The sequence below is a fragment of the Mobula hypostoma genome, chromosome 2, assembly GCF_963921235.1.
Source record: "Mobula hypostoma chromosome 2, sMobHyp1.1, whole genome shotgun sequence".
Taxonomy (NCBI): Eukaryota; Metazoa; Chordata; class Chondrichthyes; order Myliobatiformes; family Myliobatidae; genus Mobula; species Mobula hypostoma.
In genome coordinates this window covers 68,305,783-68,325,219 of record NC_086098.1, presented here as the reverse complement: position 1 = coordinate 68,325,219, position 19,437 = coordinate 68,305,783, and the positions used below count along the sequence as shown (strand labels likewise).

The 19,437-nt window shown below is 38.3% G+C and overlaps 1 protein-coding gene across 11 annotated transcripts in view; it reads right to left on the bottom strand.

Moving 5' to 3' along the window:
* LOC134340857 (myelin transcription factor 1-like protein) overlaps positions 1–15,235 on the bottom strand; it is a 441,621-nt gene extending 426,386 nt beyond the window's left edge. For 5 of the 11 annotated variants that reach the window (XM_063038433.1, XM_063038472.1, XM_063038480.1 and 2 more), the window contains exon 1: positions 15,016–15,235. The gene's annotated coding sequence lies outside the window, so the exon portion shown is untranslated. Of the gene's footprint in view, positions 1–11,708; positions 11,761–11,976; positions 12,032–12,157; positions 12,192–12,321; positions 12,649–15,015 lie in introns of those variants that run through there. The other 6 variants (XM_063038438.1, XM_063038459.1, XM_063038455.1 and 3 more) reach the window with 5 other exon arrangements.
* Between the last annotated feature and the right edge of the window lie 4,202 nt (positions 15,236–19,437).

The following is a 19,437-nucleotide window of genomic DNA, read 5'->3' as shown; positions in this document are numbered from 1 at the left end:
TATTAAAAGTATGATTTCTCAAAGAAATCATTTATGTGTATTTTCCATAAATATTTTTTTATTATCATTATTTAGTCTTTGCCAGGTTTTTCATCTTATTTCCACTTCAACCTCTAGACTGCCTTAGAACTAGTAGAATGGGACTGTCTGGGTCATAGACTTATCAGTGAATGCAACTCCCAATCAGAAAGGTATGTAGTGAAATGATAAGGACTATTGCTAACTTTTATCTGCCCTGAAAAATACACATTTGTAGCTTTTCAAAACTGAATTCATTCACAAAAACACAAGGCACTGTTGTGCTAAAAAAAAAAGAGGTTGGGGTTTCAAAATGCAAACACGAGGAAATCTGCAGATGCTGGAAATTCAAGCAACACACACAAAAGGCTGGTGGAACGCAGCAGGCCGGGCAGCATCTATATACCTCCGCTAGACGGAGGAGAGTGGTGGTAGAGGGGAACTGGTTAGGTTTGGAATCCAAAAAGAAGCAGAGAGCTTTGAGACCTTCCTGGTGGGGGATGGAGGTATATAGATGCTGCCTGGCCTGCTGCGTTCCACCAGCATTTTGTGTGTGTTGCTTGGGGTTTCAAAACTGACTTTTTGAATACCAGTTAATTCATCTATTGTGAAAGAAATGGAGGTCCTGAAATCTACAATGCTTAATATTTTTCTCTCTTGCTTGAATGGTCACCTAATGTGTTTAGGTGTTCCACCTTACCATTAGCAAAGTTGACCATTCTGTATGAGAGTTTTCCAAACCACTGGAGGATAATTGGAGAAAAAGAGGGAGAAACTACCTATATTTCTCCTCTAGGGTTTCTGTAGTTCTAATGCTGATGCTGTAAAGTCTCAGTAGGATAACACAGAAACATAGAAAACCTACAGCACTAATACAGGCCCTTCAGCTCACAATACTGTGTCAAACATATACTTACTTCAGAAATTACTTAGGGTTACCCATATCCCTCTATTTTTCTAAGCACCATGTACCTATCCAGGAGTCTCTTAAAAGACCCTATCGTATCCGCCTCCACCACCATCGCCGCAAGCCGATTCCACGCACTCACCTCTCTCTGCTCAAAAACCTTACTCCTGACATCTCCTCTGTACCTGCTTCCAAGCACCTTAAAGCTGTGCCCACTTATGCTGGCATTTCAGCCCTGGGAAAAAACGTCTGACTATCCACATGATCAATGCTTCTCATCATCTTATACACCTCTATCAGGTTACCTCTCATCCTCCACTGCTGCAAGGAAAAAAGGCCAAGTTCACTCAACCTATTCTCATAAGGCATGCTTCCCAATCCAGGCAACATCCTTATAAATCTCTTCTGCACCTTTTCTATGATTTCCATATCCTTGCTATAGTGAGGCGACCAGAAATGAGCACAGTACTCCAGGTGAGGTCTGAATAGGGTCCTATATAGCTGCAACATTACCTCTTGGCTCCTAAACTCAATCTCATGAAAGGTGAAGGCCAAGTCAACCTGCGCAGCAGCTTTGAGTGTCGTATGGACTCGGACCCCAAGATCCCTCTGATCCTCCACACTGCCAAGAGTCTTACCATTAATAATATATTCTGTCATCATATTTGACCTACCAAAATGAACCACCTCACACTTATGTGGGTTGAACTCCATCTACCACTTCTCAGCTCAGTTTTGCATCCTATCAATGTCCTGCTGTAACCTCTGACAGCCCTCCACACTATTCATACACCTCCAACCTTTGTGTCATCAGCAAATTTACCAATCCATCCCTCCACTTCTTCATCCAGGTGATTTATAAAAATCAAGAACAAGGGTTCCAAGAACAGATCCCTGAGGCACACCACTGGTGACCAAACTCCATACAGAATATGACCTGTCTACCACCACAATTGCCTTTCGTGTGCAAGTCAATTCTGTATCCAGAGAGCAATGTCCCCTTGGATTCTGTGCCTCCTTACTTTCTCAAAAAGCCTTGCATTGGGTACCTTGTCAAATGCCTTGCTGAAATCCATGTACACGACATCTACTGCTCTACCTTCATCAATGTCACATCCTTAAAATAGTAGCCGCTAAGATTTTTGCATAGAATGTCAGTCTGATATTGAACACGTAGGACCCAATTTATGACTCTTCATGATTTTTATGTTCCACTGGCTTTTTGCAGTGGAGTTTAAACATATAGTTATCAAGTTTAAACATAAACTTGAATTCTTTATTACACTGTCTCTACAACTATAGAATCATTAAATTCAAGTCCAAAGCAATACTTCAGTATAAAGAGAAGAAACAAGATTATGACATTTACCCCCTTAATCACACTTTGCCATTTACTTGGATTGAGATTAATTTGTCCATTGTATTGCTGTTCATCAGTAATGCCTTTACTCAACCAAGACTTGACTCAGCAACCAGAGCCCTTTTAGGGAAAGAGTAACAAATTTCTACAATGCCTTGCATTCTGATTTTGCATTGGAAGCACCAAATTACCGATAAATGGTTGATATTACAACTTAATTTGAATTATTGGTTAAAATGACAGTTAATCTGAATCTTGGAAAACTGGAAAAATGATTCCCCCTACAAAATGATGTATGAATCTAGGAAATGATATGTGGTAGGAACCAAGATTTCCCAATGGCTAGTCATTTGAATTCCATTTCCCATATCAAACACTGACATATTTGTCCATGGTCTCCTCCATTACCTCATTAAAGCCAGATACAGGGTGGAGGAGCAAGACGTCAAATTTCATCTCAGTAGTCTTCAACTTGATGGCATCAAAATTCATTTCTCTAACTTCTGGAAATCACTTCCTTCTGTTTACCATCCACGCTTCCTAAGTATTTTTCCCCATTCTCGTGGCACTCCTTCCCTTTCTTCACCCCCACCTCAAACCCTGTCTTTCACCTCTCTCTAGCTGCCCATCTCCTTCTCCGTTTTCCATGATTTTCTGCCCTCCCCTATCAGATTCGCCTGGACTCACCTGTCACCTGTCAGCTTGTGCTCCTCCCTGTCCCCACTTTTTAAGTTCTGCTTTCTGCACCTCATTTTTCAGTCCTGATGAAGGTTCACAGCTCAAAACATTGACTTTTTCCCTCTGTAAATGCTGCCTGACCTATTGAATTCCTCCAACATTTAGGTATGTTATTCTAGTTTGGTATCCTTCCTGTATTCTGCTCAGAAAGCTTTCTTCAGTTTTGTGAATAGATAGTAAGGTTTAAAGGGGCCTTTTGAACTGCGTTCATGATTGGATCTGATACTGGACACACACATGAAAACCAATGCAAAAAATTGAGAGCATTGGGCTGCATCTTCTTGAACACTGGACCAGATGTTGAAACCCACCACTACTTTTGCTACAGTGCACAGAACAGTGATCTACTCAGGGACCGCTTCCAGTCTGCATCACCCAGTGTTCTATCAAGAGACATTATTTTGCATTGTGGTATGGGTACAATTGGTGGCAATACTGCACTTTTGGAAGTGCCATCTTGTCAAAAGCGCATTAAATCGAGGCTCTGCCTACCTTCTCAGATACTGCTATGTTAAAAACAAGTAATTCTGCCATATGTCCTGACCAATATTTATCCATTCAAAAATTCCACTTCATCCAAGTAACATCAAAGTTTAAGCAAGCTTGTTGTGCACATATCTGCTTCAACTATTCTTATGTTAACAGACATCACTTTAAAGGTACTTCACAGAAATCTAGAAAATAGGTTATTCAGCTATCAGACCTGCTCTGCTTCAACACAATTAATTTCAGAAACTTGTTCCCATCTTCTCCTTATATAAGTGATCTCTGCAGCACTGAGAAGTTTATCTGCCCTTTCCTGAATACACCAAATAACTTGGTCTCCACTGCTTTCTATGGTGGAGAATTCCATTAGTTAACAACTCTCCAGTGGAGAAGTTTCTCTTCCAAATAGCATTCCCTATATCCCGAGGCTGTAACTCTTGTTTCTAGACTCTCCAGACTTCAGGAAATTCTTCCTAGCATCTAGTCTGTTTGATCCCAAAAGAATGTCATTCTTTTAAACACTCACCAATGGAAGTCCAATTTCTCGTCACACGTTAGTTCCACTATCTCAAGTATTAGTCTAATAAACCTTTGTTGTATCTTTGAATATCCTGCCTCAGTTCAGACTATAGCTAACCACAGAGGCCTCACCAAGACCCTGTGCAGCTACAACAAAATATCCTTGCTCCTGTCCTCAAATCTCCTGCAATGAAGACCAACATACTACTTTCCTTCCTAACGTTTGTTGCATTTGAATTCTTGTTTTCTGCGCATCTCGCACCTTTCCTTCTCTCATTCTATCACCATTCAGATGGTGAGTCTTTACAAGTTTATAATCTCACATTTATGTGTGTAAAATCCATCTGCTATGCTTTTCTCTATTTGCCCAAATCATCTAAACCACTTTGGGGCCCATTTGCATCCACCTCTCAGCTCACATTTCACACTCTTGCCCCACCACCAATGTGTCACCAGCAAACGTGAATTCATTGACAATAAATAACTTTGCTATATTGTTTGTATAAAAACACTATAAACAATATGTTTTCTTGCAACACACCCAAAATGCTGGTGGAACGCAGCAGGCCAGGTAGCATCTATTGGAAGAAGTATAACTGACGTTTTGGGCCGAGTCCCTTCGTTAGTCCTGACGAAGGGTTTCGGCCCGAAACGTTGACTGTACCTCTTCCTGGACTGCTGCATTCCACCAGCATTTTGGATGTATTGCTTGAATTTCCAGCATCTGCAGATCACCTCGTGAATGTGTTTTCTTGATTGGGTTGTAGGGAAAGTGATGAGCAGTGGGACTGAGTTTGGATATCTCAATCAGAAAGATAGATTAGACACAATCTGTGAAAAAATGTTCTGGAGCTTTAAGGAGGATGAATATAAATCTTAAGTGTGAATGTTGTGTCAGTTTTAATTTATGAAGAGTATGGAGTTATTTTTTATTTGATGTGCTGCACAAACATCACAGAAAAAGTAGAGTCTAGTTGATCATTTACAAGTTAGTACTGGACTGCCATGCACTTACATATTGCACGAATACCTGAGAAATAACTAAAAGTCTAATACATGCATAAAATTATTTTCTGAGGCAAATGTGTTCTCATTGACTCAACTGGGATGGCTAAACAGATGGGATTACAGGGGAGGTTTGGTGGTGGTGGTGAAACATGTAACTGTGGACTTCCCTCCATTCAAGATCAAGGAGATGGGTCTGGGCAGAGGGCATGCATCCATTCTCCAAGCTCAGCTGGATGGTCAGAGGAAGAGCAACTTTGTTCTTCCTGGCCCACAAACAGTGCAGTAATGAACTGTATGGGCACTTGCATCTCTCCAAAGCTGTTATCACTTTGCTGCAGCTGTCAGGCTTCTGGCCTCATTAAAATATTAAATTGCAAACATTCCGGCTGAGAGTGGGTTGGCTGCTCAAGCATTATTTCACCTCCAAAATAACCTGGAAGATGGTAGTTTGGAGTTGACATTAGCTAGCTCATTTTTTTTTCACAATTTAATTCTCAGTCCACACCCAGCAGCATGCACTCAACCATATTAAAATTCCTCTCATTAGACCTGAAGCTACAAATCTCCGATAATGCACAATAGATGCCAAATATATTGTCAATTTTTCAGACTTCCATACAGTTTAATGAAAGAATAGAAATAGGGATTCCATTACTGGCTTCTTTTTGCATAAATCTAAATGAGGTAAACCTCAGTCCTTTAATTACTGACCTGCCCTCATCTCTACTTGGCAGATTGAAGTACGTTTTTATTTATCATATATCCTTTGTTTCTTTTCTCTACATACATCTGAAGTAACCTTTTAACCATCCAAAATGTAGCCAGAGTGGACTGATGCAAAATCTAAGCTAAACAGTTGGGATTCTGTGATCATGACCTTTAGTGATCCATTACAGATTTGCTCACTTGATGATAATGACAAATACTGTGAAGTAATGTTGCTTCCAGAACTGTACAAACTCTCAACACTAACTATTCATAGTAAGTACCAAACAATGGTTACGTGGGTTCATTTGTAGAGAGTAGACCACTAGAACTTTGACACAATATATCTAGGCTTCAAATGGAAAAGCTCAAAATTACAACACAAGAATTGCATAACAACTGCTTCTGTTGACATAAACAATGGTCATGTGATTTTTCTCACTGCCTTGGAGGGGTTTAGCAGGAATTTCACTTCCACAGGTTCACTGTGGGTCCACTGCATACCTATCAGAATTACGCTGGTGGAGTGCAAAAGCTCTGAAGAACTCCTCAGTGTTGTTCATGCAGCACCAGCACCTTGAGAATTGGATGTTTTAGAGGAGGCTAACTATGCCTGTTCCAGAAATTCAGCAAACCTCAAAATAGCCTCCAACCTCAGCAATGCGATTTTAAATGCTGGGAGGAATGTTGATAAAAGCCACCTCTGGGATTGAAACCAGATGAACTTTGTAGGTATGAAGCAACTTAATGGAAACTTTGAAACAAAAGCATTTGAATATACAGTATACTATTGAAATTGTTATTACATTGTCAACTTAAACAAATGGATTTATTTTGTTAATGGTTTTGTAATAATATGCAGTTCTTTTCTTTCCCCCACCTCTGTAGGTCTTAACTCTATGTTGGTATATCACTTAATCAATGTTGATTACCATTTCATATCTTACTCAAATAGTCATTGTTTATATTAGTTTTGACAGAAAATATCAACTGATCAATAACCACTAGAGGAAATACATCCAAACTTAATTTTGTCCTCCCTTAATATTGAAAAGCATGTTGGGCAGTCATCAGGATTTCCAGTACTGTTTAGGTCTTTTTATGCTTGGGCAACTGTATAGTCACTGCATCTGGGAAATTATCGCTCCAGAGGTTATAACTGAAAACCCATTGCAAAACATATTGACTTGGTGATTTCATTTAGTTGCACAAATAACTATTGGAAGGAAATTTATAAATAGTGGCTCAATGTGTTGCTCCACTCTGCACTTTTTTTTTGGATATCCTTTGGAAATAAACCTGGTCTTCAGAAACCCTTGCACATTTCATGGAAAAAAAATATTGAAACCAAGTTCCAATTACGACTATCAAAACCACGCATAAAGCTGAAGTTTTGTAAAGATAAAATAGCCACTTTGAATTTTTTGCATTGTGCTCAGATAGATAATAGAAATATATTACAAAACTTGATTTGGACAAGAATTGTGTAATTCAAATTCTGATTTCCTGGGAAATATTTCACCAGCACTGTTTTGGAGAACAAAAAGTGTCCCATGGAAACGGACACGAGAATGTTGTCATGGCACCATGTTCATGCCAACCATCTAGCAACCATTAGAAGAATCTATTCCACTGTATTCCTATTAACTCCTCCCCAGATTCTCCCTCTCACCCACATACATGTGGCAATTTTAAGTGATCAGTAAAACGACCAGCCAACCTGTCTTTGAGACATGGCAAGAAACAGGAACACACAGGGAAAACCCACATGATCACAGGGAGGATTGAGAACACCACACAGACAATGAGGAAAAGGTCAGAATTGAACTTGGATTCCTAAAGTTCTGAAGCATGGCCCTTCCTACTGTGCGATGATGTCACTCAAGTTTCATTGTGCAGCTTAAGAAAGATCAAGAGAACCAGCAATCGCTTCCATTAATTCATTGCTTTTCATTTAGTTTATTATTTGAAACAAGCTTTTCGGTTAAGGTTCTGCCACACTAATCAGGATTTGTTTGTTGGTTCAAAGTAAAGCAAAAATTGAGATAGGAGAAGACAGTCGATAAAGAAAAGAGAGAAGAGTGTGCTGAAAAATCCGCAGCCTTAAAAAACTGATGCTGTTAAAATATTGTCCATTAAATAGCTACACCATGCTAGTAGGAGTACCATGAATAATTCCAAAGATCTACCTGTGATTGATTCTATTGGTAAACTATAGATAAAACAAGTGTCGTGTTGAGAGAGGCTGGTCTACAAGCAAGAGAGGAAATTTGTATTAGAAAAATTCTTTCCTATCTTTTTTCAGATCATCTCTCCCACTATAGTTTTTCTTCAACGATGACTCCTCTTGTTCCTCTACTCTTTCAACTCTAATGCCATGTCATGCTGAGTGCTGTGAAACAACTCTTCCAAACTTAGGCATATTGCTGGTAAACCACAGACTGATCAATATTAGAACATTAAATAAAAGATGCTGGTGATGTTTCTGACTTTCACAAGTCTATTAGTACCCTTCTGCTTCTTAGATCCACTGGGATTGTTGAGAGATGTCATCAATTGAAATGTTAAATTCCAGATATCATTTGGACTTTCCAAAGAGGAAACATGTCTCATCTTCCAAGTTTGGCAGATACCGCCAGTAAAACAGAAAGAGACATGCATAATCTATGAGCAAACCTGCAATATTATTTCCTGAATCTACTCCACAGATTCTGCCTGACCTGCTGAGTGTTTCCTGTCTTTCCTGTTTTCCTTACATCATCTACCGGTGATTTTCACATGATAGTTGGGCCTAGACAAACCAATTCCCTACTGTTGGATTAACTGCCAGAGGTCTTTCACTTCAGTTGCCAGCATCTATTGACAATGTCCAGAATGGTTTCTACTTTAGAGAAGATTAGTGGCCTGCTGTCTTCAGCTGGGCATTTCTGACAGAGAGGAGATGAAGATGTAGTCAATGCCAGTGCTGAGGCAAGAAGGTTCAAAGATGTTGGTGACATTCAGCTCTCACCACAAATGGTGGTCACTTGTTTCAGTAAGGAGAAAATCTGCAGCAGGAAACTGCATAGATTGGTACACAATCTGTCACATCAATGATTCCACCCCCCACCCCATCCCCAAAATTGACTTAAATCATGGTTAGCTTAACCTCAGACATTGTGAAATGGGCAAGATATTCAAAACTATGTGGCCCCACCTCCAACTTTTCAGACACTGCTTATCTTGTGGCAGGACTGATGCAGCTTTTGTCATCAACCTAACATCATACCCGATCCAACTTCTACCACTACCATCACATTCGAATCATAATTCTCTTGGGTAATTGCCCACCTCAGAATTCATTTTAATTACTCTGAAAACATTCAGAAACAATCACTTCAATATAAAAATAGAATGGTAAGGGAGTACTGTAAATCTTATTGTCTCCCTTGCTTCATTCCTACTAGGTAAGGAGGATTTAAATCATGATGTAGAGTGCCCAGCTACAGTTTTCCGCACTTCCTGCTGCTCAGTGAAATCGATGAAGCCTCTCCCAGCCACTGACACTGAGACATACATAGTTCTATATTTCTCATTTATAAATAAAACTTTGTTTGGAAATTATAATTTTGGGGAATTAGCTGAAATTATTTATTTAGTTCAATGACCCTCCATGTTACTTTGGCTCCAGAAGGATAACCAGGAGTAGGGAGAATTGGGATCTAAATAGCTCATGCATAACAACCTAATAATTTGTAAAAGTTATTCACATTCTGGAAACAGAAAATGAATAATGACATGGCATTCAACAACAGTCCAGACAGCATCATACAAAGCATATTCAGAACAACAAAGAAGAACACGAAAAGTACTAATTAACATACGAAGTTGAATGTGGGAACGAGTGTCACTCATGTAGCTTATACATGTGGAAATTAAATAAAACTTTCTCACTATATAATGTAGATAATTTTATGTTTCTTGGCCCTGAAAAACACAAAAGTGGTACTTTGCAATCTTTGCATTGATGAAATTAAACTCATATCTACAAAATAAAATACATTACAGCTTTTTCACATGGATCTATTATACATTTATTATTCAGTTCATTTCAGTTTGTAATTAAAAGGATGTTGCTTATTTGGAAATATACAAAGAATATTCGGGCCACACAGAACTAAAGGTGTACATCTGACAATTTTATGAGATTAAAATGAAAGCAAAATAGATTTAAAGAAAGTGAACAACATTTAATAACAGCCTATGAATTTACATGAAAAGTTTCAGCCACTGGAGAATAATCCATCCAAATAGCTAGAGTATGCAGTCATTTCAAAGTGAAGCCTTTCCCTTATGAACATAATCAAATCACCAACACAAGCTTGCTTCTAGTACAAGAAATAGAAATACAATGATAGCAAATAGAAAATACTGAAATATATATTCTTTTTTAAACATCTTCAGATTATAGCTTCAAGTTTACTGAAAAGCCATTACTGTTCACAAGACTTAAGTGAGATACCTAATCAAAAAGTGAAAAATACTTTGCATTGCTTTGAAAACATTCGAAGAAGCCACTGTGCTAGGAAACTTTCTCGCTTTAGAATAATGCTGAGGATAACATTTAAAAGAATTATGTTGTGTGCTTTTGATCCTTTTCCTTACAGTGAAAATACATGCCATGGAATCAGAAACAAAAATAGATGCAGTCTCTTTAGGAATGTGCAGAGGCAGTTCGATTCATTTCACAATACAGATGTCTAACACAGTCAGTTTTTACATACTGTATTCGGAAGTTCAAATACAAAAGCTGTACAATATCTCCATCGCACAACAGTTTTATACATAATGTCACTTGTTCTTTACATTTGCTAGATTTTCCCTGTCAACATATTTCTGCAATTTTGTAATCTTGTAAATTAGGAATGCTCATGATAAGGAGATGTTTCAACCAACAATGTATTTGCTTTCAGTTTTGGTGCACCATCTTCCCCCTTGGCTTCATAAAAGTTCATGTTGCTAATCCATTTATTCATAGCCAATGAGGAAGATGTACAAAATAATAGTATTTTTAATCCAATAGACATTTATTTTGACACATGCAGGATTACTTAAAATGCAACAATTTATCTTAGAATGCAGAATATTCTACATAACCAATTGCCACAAACCAGACCAGCTATACTATTACCATGTAAAGATAACTATTTCTATTACAGATCAAACATTTATGGAAATTGTATTTATGGAAATTTATGGAACATTTATGGAAACTGTATTTTGTTTCAAATTAGCTGCAGTATAGTTAAGCAGGCTTCCTATTTTTTTTCTGGGCAGTTCTTTAACTACATCGTTCTTAAATTAATTCTATTAAACTAAAGCCAGATTAACTTCCATCCTGAATATTTAAAATAAGTAAATACAGACATATGAAGAAGGATCCAGCAGCTTATTTCTCTATGCAAAATATATTTCTACTTCCACTACTCAGCGTTTGAGCAAAAGTTTGCCAGAAAGCTCCCCAACCTGCTGCCTCCCAATACTCCATTTTACTGTCACGGTAATTGGTCCTTTTTCTCACCCTTAGTTGTTTTGTGTGTTTATGTGGAGATCAAATGTACACTACCAATATTCAGTACCACATCAAATTATAATTGCAAAATAAAGAAACAATTTTGAAGATACAGAAAATATCAAATAATCCTTTCAATAGAAAAACATTCTGTTCTATCTTTCACTAAAGCAGAAATGCTGTGACTTCTGGAATGCTATGTGTATTCACGGATGTAGTTCATAAATACTAAAACTTACTTAACTGATGCTTTACATTTAAAAAAAATGCTGTTCAAGAAACCATCAGCATCTGCATCGTCATTAAAATCTGCAACTTTCTTACATTTTCCAAGTAGTAACAACTTTTAAATTGACATTCAATGCATACTTTAAATCAGAGCTCTGCCATTAAAAAAAAGGACTGAAAAAAATTACCTTACTAGGATCCTCAACGAAACACTAAACATAAAGAAGTCAGATAGCCGGGACTTGTTTTACACTGCAGTCAGATTTTGCACTCCTAACTAGGCCTGAGACTACCAGGGTAACAACTCAAAAGCATAGAAAAAATACCCAGCCCTCCATACTGCAGTGCTTCGCCTAGAGGACTGCTAGCCTTTCCCCACAACAATAAACTTCAGCAATGGCCTTGATTTCTACCACCCCTCAATAGTTTTCCCATTTCTCTAATTGCACGTTTTACCTGGACGTCTGCCTTTTATGAAAACTCCCGAAGACCAGCACAGTTCATCTGTATGCTAATAGCAATGCCACATGGACAAAAGTGATATTAGTCCTGGTAGAAATATCAACAGGCCAATACAGAAACTGCAAATTCATACATAAAAGGAACAATAAAACGAGGAACAAAATAATAAGCCTACATATTCTGCAAAGGCTGCTGAATCAAACACAAGCTCAGCTTAAGGGCATCAGACAGACAAGAGACTGCAGAAAGCCTAGCTATGTAGCATGCATCGAATATGAGCTCCCTTAAGAGACAATCCTTCTGCAGCAATTTAAAATCACTAGCATATTGCTGACTTACCTCTTCCTCAGCCACAGTCTTAGATCAGGCAAAGTTGTATTCCATCCAAATCAAAATGTGTGGCCGAAATTTCATGGATAACAGAACAATGGAAGCAAACGTGACAAGTGTTTCCTAACACTGTCATCAATTCTGTGGTCGATTCTACTAGACCATGGTTTGAGGTTGTATACCTTGTGCTACTAATACGGTACCCATGGGTCCTTGAATCTCTGGAGCTGTGTGTGTCTAGTATTGTGTGCACTGCTGTATATAATGTAATACAGGGGAAGGCTGAATGTAAGACCTGACCAAAAAGAAATACTCATTAAGCTCTCAATTTAAAATTAAAACTTCAGCATTTTTCAAACACTTTTTCACAAAGTGGAACACAAATTTATTTTTTTATATATCATAAAACATCAACTGCAAAATGAAAATTAGAGTTTGGAGCTTTAGAGACCATTGCAGATTATAGTAATAATATATGGGTGATCTGCTTCGGATCATTACTTTTTAAATTGGATGAAGTCTCTGAGTTATTAGATTAAATCCTTAAGAACTAAATTTCCTTTGCACCTTAAAACACATGTGCTACTTCTTATTGTCAACTAAGTGATTAATCTAAATCTATAGGTATATAATTTATGAAAGTCCAATATCCACAATTGTAAACAGTACAAAAATATTGCTTTCCCAGAACAATCCTAAATGTTATGTTGAACATTAAATGTTTAACATTTAATATGTTCTCATTGCAGTTTTACAGATAATAGTAATATCTGAAATACCTGATAAAACAGTACCTTTTGATTCAAAATCAACAATGAGATCATAATCAGAAATAATTAACACTGTTCTGCTAATATGTTAGTATCTTCATAAACCATTTCAAATTATTCAACGTAATTCTCCTTATATTGCATTTGAAAGTTTGAATAGAAAACCTGGAAAATAATTTCAAGTAACATACTGGAGGAACTCAGCAGGTCAGGCAGCATTCATGGAAATGAACAGACAGTCGACGTTTCGGGTCTTGCCTTGAAACGTCGACTGTTTGTTCATTTCCATAGATGCTGCCTGACCTGCTGAGTCCCTCCAGCATACTGAGTGTTTTGGTCTGGATTTCCAGGATTTGCAGAATTTCTTGTGTTTAAGGAAAGTAAGTTAGTTGTTTTCAAATACCACACTCAGGTAGGACTTAATAAAACATTTTGTACAACTACAAAAACAAGGCACATGCTGAATATATTTCAAGTTCCCAAAACAACAAGCTAACAGATCAACATGAAGATAAGTAAGATAAAGCTAAAGAGTCATTCTCAGTCTGCCTGTTAGCCAGTAGGGGGTCAATCAGAGCTCAGAATACCAGTTATGGACAGCTCCTGGTGCTGACAGAAAAATCAGAAACATATCCCAAAAGAAGCCTATTATCAAAATTACTAGAAAGTAGATTGCTACCTAAGTTAAAACAAAAGCTGCAATCACAGAATTCTTACAAGAAAACAGGATGCTGTTAAAACAAAATATTAACCGATAAGTGAAAGAAAGGCACCATAAATTGGGGGAAATGTGGCAGAGAAGCATTGCACAGTACTTTCTGTTTTATCCTGAATCTTATTCAAGATTCAAGATTGTTTAATGTCACTTCCAGTTCACAAGTGTAAAGGAGAACTAATTACTGTTACTCCGGATCCAATGCAGCACAAAAAAAAACACAATAGGATCACATTATCAAAACTAAACTTTTAACTATCTGAATTAATATTCTGACTCTGCAGTGTACTAATGTTTGAAAGTGCTGAGTAGCTTCACAAAGTAGAATAATAAAGGATCTTTAAAGTAATAATGAATTTGGAAAAAGGATTCTTCAACCTCTGATAGGCAATGCTGACACGAGAAGATTTAAAAGAAGAAATGTATTCCAAATAATGCTGCTTTTCCTGGTTCTGGCAAACTTCCAGATTGTTTTAAATATGTTTACCTTGATTTAGAAACATCAAAACATTGCAGCACATAAACTAATTCTGTGAACATCCAAGTAGGACAATTTTAACAATTTTGGCATCTAGGTCAAGGTTGTTCTTTTTCGTATTTGGCCTAAATCCACCAAGTCTATTTTCTTTTCCATGTATGTAAATTAAGGAAGTGTGTGTATGTATATATATACTATTTGAAAGCATAATATATTGCTGATGGTAAGTTAAGCCTCAGAAACTATAGTGCAAGCAACTTAACAACTTACACTACTTTCAAGCCTCTATCCTGACTTTGTGTTAGTTGCATATGTCCAACAAATAACCGATCAGTGGCTAACTTTTACCGGAAGATTCGCAGTAAGATGACTGAGTATAGAATCAGAGAGGTCAGCAGCTACAGCAGTCATTAGTAACCAGAAACCACAACTTAAGTCCGAACCAGTTGATTCAGTAGATGAACTAAAAGGGCACTGCGCAGCAAATTCTCAGAGCGCACATTTATATGTAAGCTCTTTTTAAATCATCACCCAAATATAAATCTGTAATAAATCACTGACTGCAGTGCCTATGTTATCCCTTCTTTCCTTACCAAATGCAGTTGTTAAAACACAGCACAGATCACAACTAGAAAGAAATGAATGTCATCAAATCCATATTAGAAATAATTGAATGCTAGCAGTCTACTTAAAAAAGACTGGGAACAGCAAAAAAAAAGAGTAAACCAAACTACACCCACCACAATGAGCAAAATACTGACTTCAATCAGACTGCAGGGAACAGCACTCTTCGCTGTGCAGAAGCTTAGGTAAAAATGTCGCCTTGGCAAGGATGACAAATGCAGCACGATAGGCTACCAGGCCTAAGGGATCTGTTATACTTCCTCATACATCCACTAATGCACACACTCCCACTCATCCTCTCGATAGGCTTTTTTCACATATTTTTACCAGCTTCAAATCCCCGGCATATGACCTTCTGTTAAATAGATAAAAAAAAAACGCTTATCAGTCATGCAAATGAGGCTGAATTCATTTTCCACAACAGATGGCCTCATAGATAATGATGATGGAACACAGAAAATTGAATGTCTCTTGCTATGTGGCCATGGCAACCAAGAGCAGAATAATATCAATAATAAGAGGTACTGAATAATAAGGTTGTCAGTTCTGAAAATCACACATTTTGACTTAAGCAGGTATAATGGGCAAGTTAATTTTTATATTTGAATTTTCTGCTTTTATGAGTGATGATGAATTTTATTACAAAGTATCACCTTGGTTGCTGAAGCAGTGTGGTATCCTTTTCTAACCTTTGTTGAGAACTGCCTTGTTTTAGATTTTGATCTGGATGGTGTCAGGGAGGTGGTCACTGTATCAGGGTGGGTTTTGATTTAAATGCTAGTTTTTAATCCGCGCTTGCTGCAGTCTGGCTGATATGGAATGCTGCAATGATGCAACAGTGGCTCGCCTTAGGCTTCCACCCTGGCTCTCAAGGGGCCGTCCTGCAAAATGAATCAGCAGACGTCCTGATCAAACTGATTAAAATGAAAATGGCAAGGCACACGTCTGGGCGGAACTACCCGTGCTTCACTGCCTGACTGGCAAGCATGCTCACAGCACCTCCACAAATGGCTGATTGACTCTCACATCCAACAGCCCGAGAAAGAGGTCTGCGGTTTCTACCCGTCTCCCAGAGCAAATAAAAAGCCAATCCAACGACAAAGTGCTAGTTCAATAAAAAGGTGACTTTTCTCCTCAGCTGTGTCTGTCATTTGATGGGTCTGCTGCTAGCCCTCGTGCATTTTAATTCAGAAATCAATAGAGCTGCTCTAATGGAAGCTCCACTTTCCGAGCAGCTGCAGACACCAGTGCTCAAAACAACTAATGACGTCTGTGGAGGTTTTCAGCTGATTGGGCACCGCATCGGATGTTCTGTGAACCAAGGAATAGAAATCATTTACAGTCTGCTTAAAAAAAAATGGCAGCTTGGATTTTTCAGTGCAGGGAAGAGTGAAGCTGAACCCCTACATGTTCAACTTGTACCACCGAGAGGCACATTCTCTTGAAGCCTATATGATCACCCGAGTCCACAAGCTGTTGCCCTCACACTTTCAGACAGTGGCCTGATCTCACTTGATAAGGGAAATGAGGACAGCAGGAGCCCTTTCAGAAAACAAAAGGATTCCACATGTCTGTTGTGAAGTCAAAACAGTGGCAGTAGAGAAGCTGGCATTTAATATCTACTTACATTGGTTTAACGTCATACACGTACATTTGAGAAATGCATTTAAAATAGTATTTCAAAAACCAATATTGAAATGTGTCCTTTCCTCATCTTAAAAATTATTTCTCAAAAATGAAATCTGAATGCTGCCTTTGTACTTTGAACAAAACTCTGCCTGAATGTATCTAAACGAGCAATGTGCCGAGCTCTGCAGAAAGGCGAGGGAGCGGGATGGGCTGAATAGCTCTCACCCTGAGCTAGTACAATCTTGACAGCTAGTGCTAGTCAGGAGGGTTTAACCTAGAACGGCAGGGCTTGGGAAACATGGCAACAGGTGGTAGGGCTGAGTGCAAGAAAGATGGCATGACAACTAAGATTGAAAAGAAGGAAGCAAGGGACAGGCTAATAAACAAGGTGAGACTGAAAGGCTGAATTTGTTTATTTCAATGCAGAAGCATTATAGGTAAGAAGGATGAACTTAGAGCCAGGATCAGTACATGGAATTACAATGTTGTTGTTATTACAAAGACCTGGAAGCCTGTTGGACAGGACTGGCCACTCAATGTTCCTATTTTTTGTTGTTTTAGACATGACAGAATATCACAGCAATATTCAGAGAGGATACACTGAAGGGCTCATCCACAGATACAACTTGGGTGGAGCACTGTAATAAGAAGGGCTGTAGGTCCTCAAATAGCCATCAGGAAGCAAAGGAACAGAAAAGTAGACAGATTATGGAAAGATACAGAAACAACAGGGCTCTGATAATGGGGGAGCTTCAGCTTCTTCGATATTGACTAGAATGTCCTCAATACCAGAGGCTTAGATGGGGCAGGATTTCTTCAATGTATCTAAAGGCATTGATGAAACAATATATGGAGAGTCCATTGAGAGGAGAGAATGTGCTGGACCTGGTTTTGGGAAACGATCCGGCCCAGGTCACTTGATAGACAGACCTGATAGTGGGTGAACATTGTGGGAATAGTGATCACAACTCATGATGCTGTAAAATAGTTATGAGTGAGGATAATATTGCATCTTGTGGAAAGGCACCACACTGGGGGAATAAATTACAACAAAATAATACAGGGGTGAAGAGGCATTGATTGGGAGCAGCTGCTGTATGACAAGTCCTCATTTGATATGTGGGGGTTATTTAAAAACTAGCTGACCAGAGTTCATGAACGGCATATAAGGAATAAGGGTAAGAATGGTAAGGTAATGTAATGTTGAATACCCTGAGAGGTCTTAATTTTAGTCAGGATATACAGTGCCTACAAAAAGTATTCACCCTCCCCCTGGGAGTTTTCATATTTTCATATTTCACAACATTAAATTACAGTTGATTTAATTTGGCTTTTTTTTTACACTGATCACCAGAAGAAGACTCTTTTGTGTCAAAGTCAAAACATATCTCTACAAAATGATCTAAATTAATTCCAAATATAAAACACAAAATAATACACTGCATAATTATTCACCCCCCTTCAAGTCAGTATTTCGTAGATGCATTTTTGGCAGCAATTACATCCTTGAAGTCTGTGTGGATAGGTCTCTGTGAGCTTTGCACATCTGGACACTGCAATTTCTTCCCACCCTTCTTTACAAAACTGCTCAAGCTCTATCAGATTGCATGGAGATTGTGAGTGAAGAGCCCTTTTCAAGTTTAGCCACAAATTCTAAATTGGATTGAAGTTTGAATTCTGACTTGGCCACTCCATGACATTAACTGTTGTTTTTAAGCCATTCCTGTGTAGCTTTGGCTTCATGCTTGGGGTCATTGTTTTTCTGGAAAACAAATCTTCTCCCAAGTCATAGTTCGCTTGAAGACCCAGTCAGGTTTATCATCAAGATTTCCCTGTATTTTACTGCATTTATTTTACCCTCTACCTTCACAAGCCTTTCAGGGCCTGCTGCAGTGAAGCATCCTCACAGCATGATGCAGCCATCACCATGCTTCACGGTAATGAAGGCGTATTTTTGAAGATGTGCAGTGCCTGGCTAATGCCAAACATAGTGTTTAGTCTGATGGCCAAAAAGCTCAATTTTGGTTTCATCAGATCATAAAACGTTCTTCCAGCTAACTTCAGAGTCTCCTTTAGGCCTTCTGGCAACTCTAGCCATGATTTCATGTGCTTTTTTTAAAAAAACAATGACTTTCTCTTTGCCACTCTCCCATAAAGCTGTGACTAGTGAAGCACTCAGGCACAGTTGTTGTATGCACAGTCTTTCCTATCTCAGTTAGTGAAGCTTATAACTCCTCCAGAGTTGTCATCAGGCTCTTGTGGCCTGATGGGAGGTGGCCTCCCTCACTAGTCCCCTTCTTGCACGGTCACTCATTTTTTAAGGGCAACCAGCTCTAGGCAGATTTACAGTTGTGCAATATTCTTTCCATTTCTTGATGATTAAATTTTTTTTGTATCCGTCTCCTGACCTGTGCTTTTCAATAACCTTTCTGCAGAATTGCTTGGAGTGTTTTTTTGTCTTCATGGTGCAGTTTTTGCTAGGATCTTGACTCACCAGCAGTTGGAGCAACTAGATACAGCGTATTTTTACTACATTCAATTGATTGCACAGGGTGATCTCCATTTAACTAGTTATGTGACTTCTAAAACCAATTGACTGCACCAGTGATGATTTGGTGTGTCATATCAAAGGGGGTGAATACTTACGCAATCAATTATTTTGTGTTTTATATTTGTAACTAATTTAGATCACTTTGTAGAGAACTGCTTTCACTTTGACATGAGTCTTTTTCTGTTGATCAGTGTCAAAAAAAGCCAAATTAAATCCATTGTGTTTGAATGTTGTAAAACAATAAAACATGATAACTTTCAGGAGTGGGGAGTGAATACTTTTTATAGGCACTGTAAAATGAAGCATACAAAGATTTAGGAAGCTAAAATCAGACTGGGCCCTTGTAGAGTATAAAGAC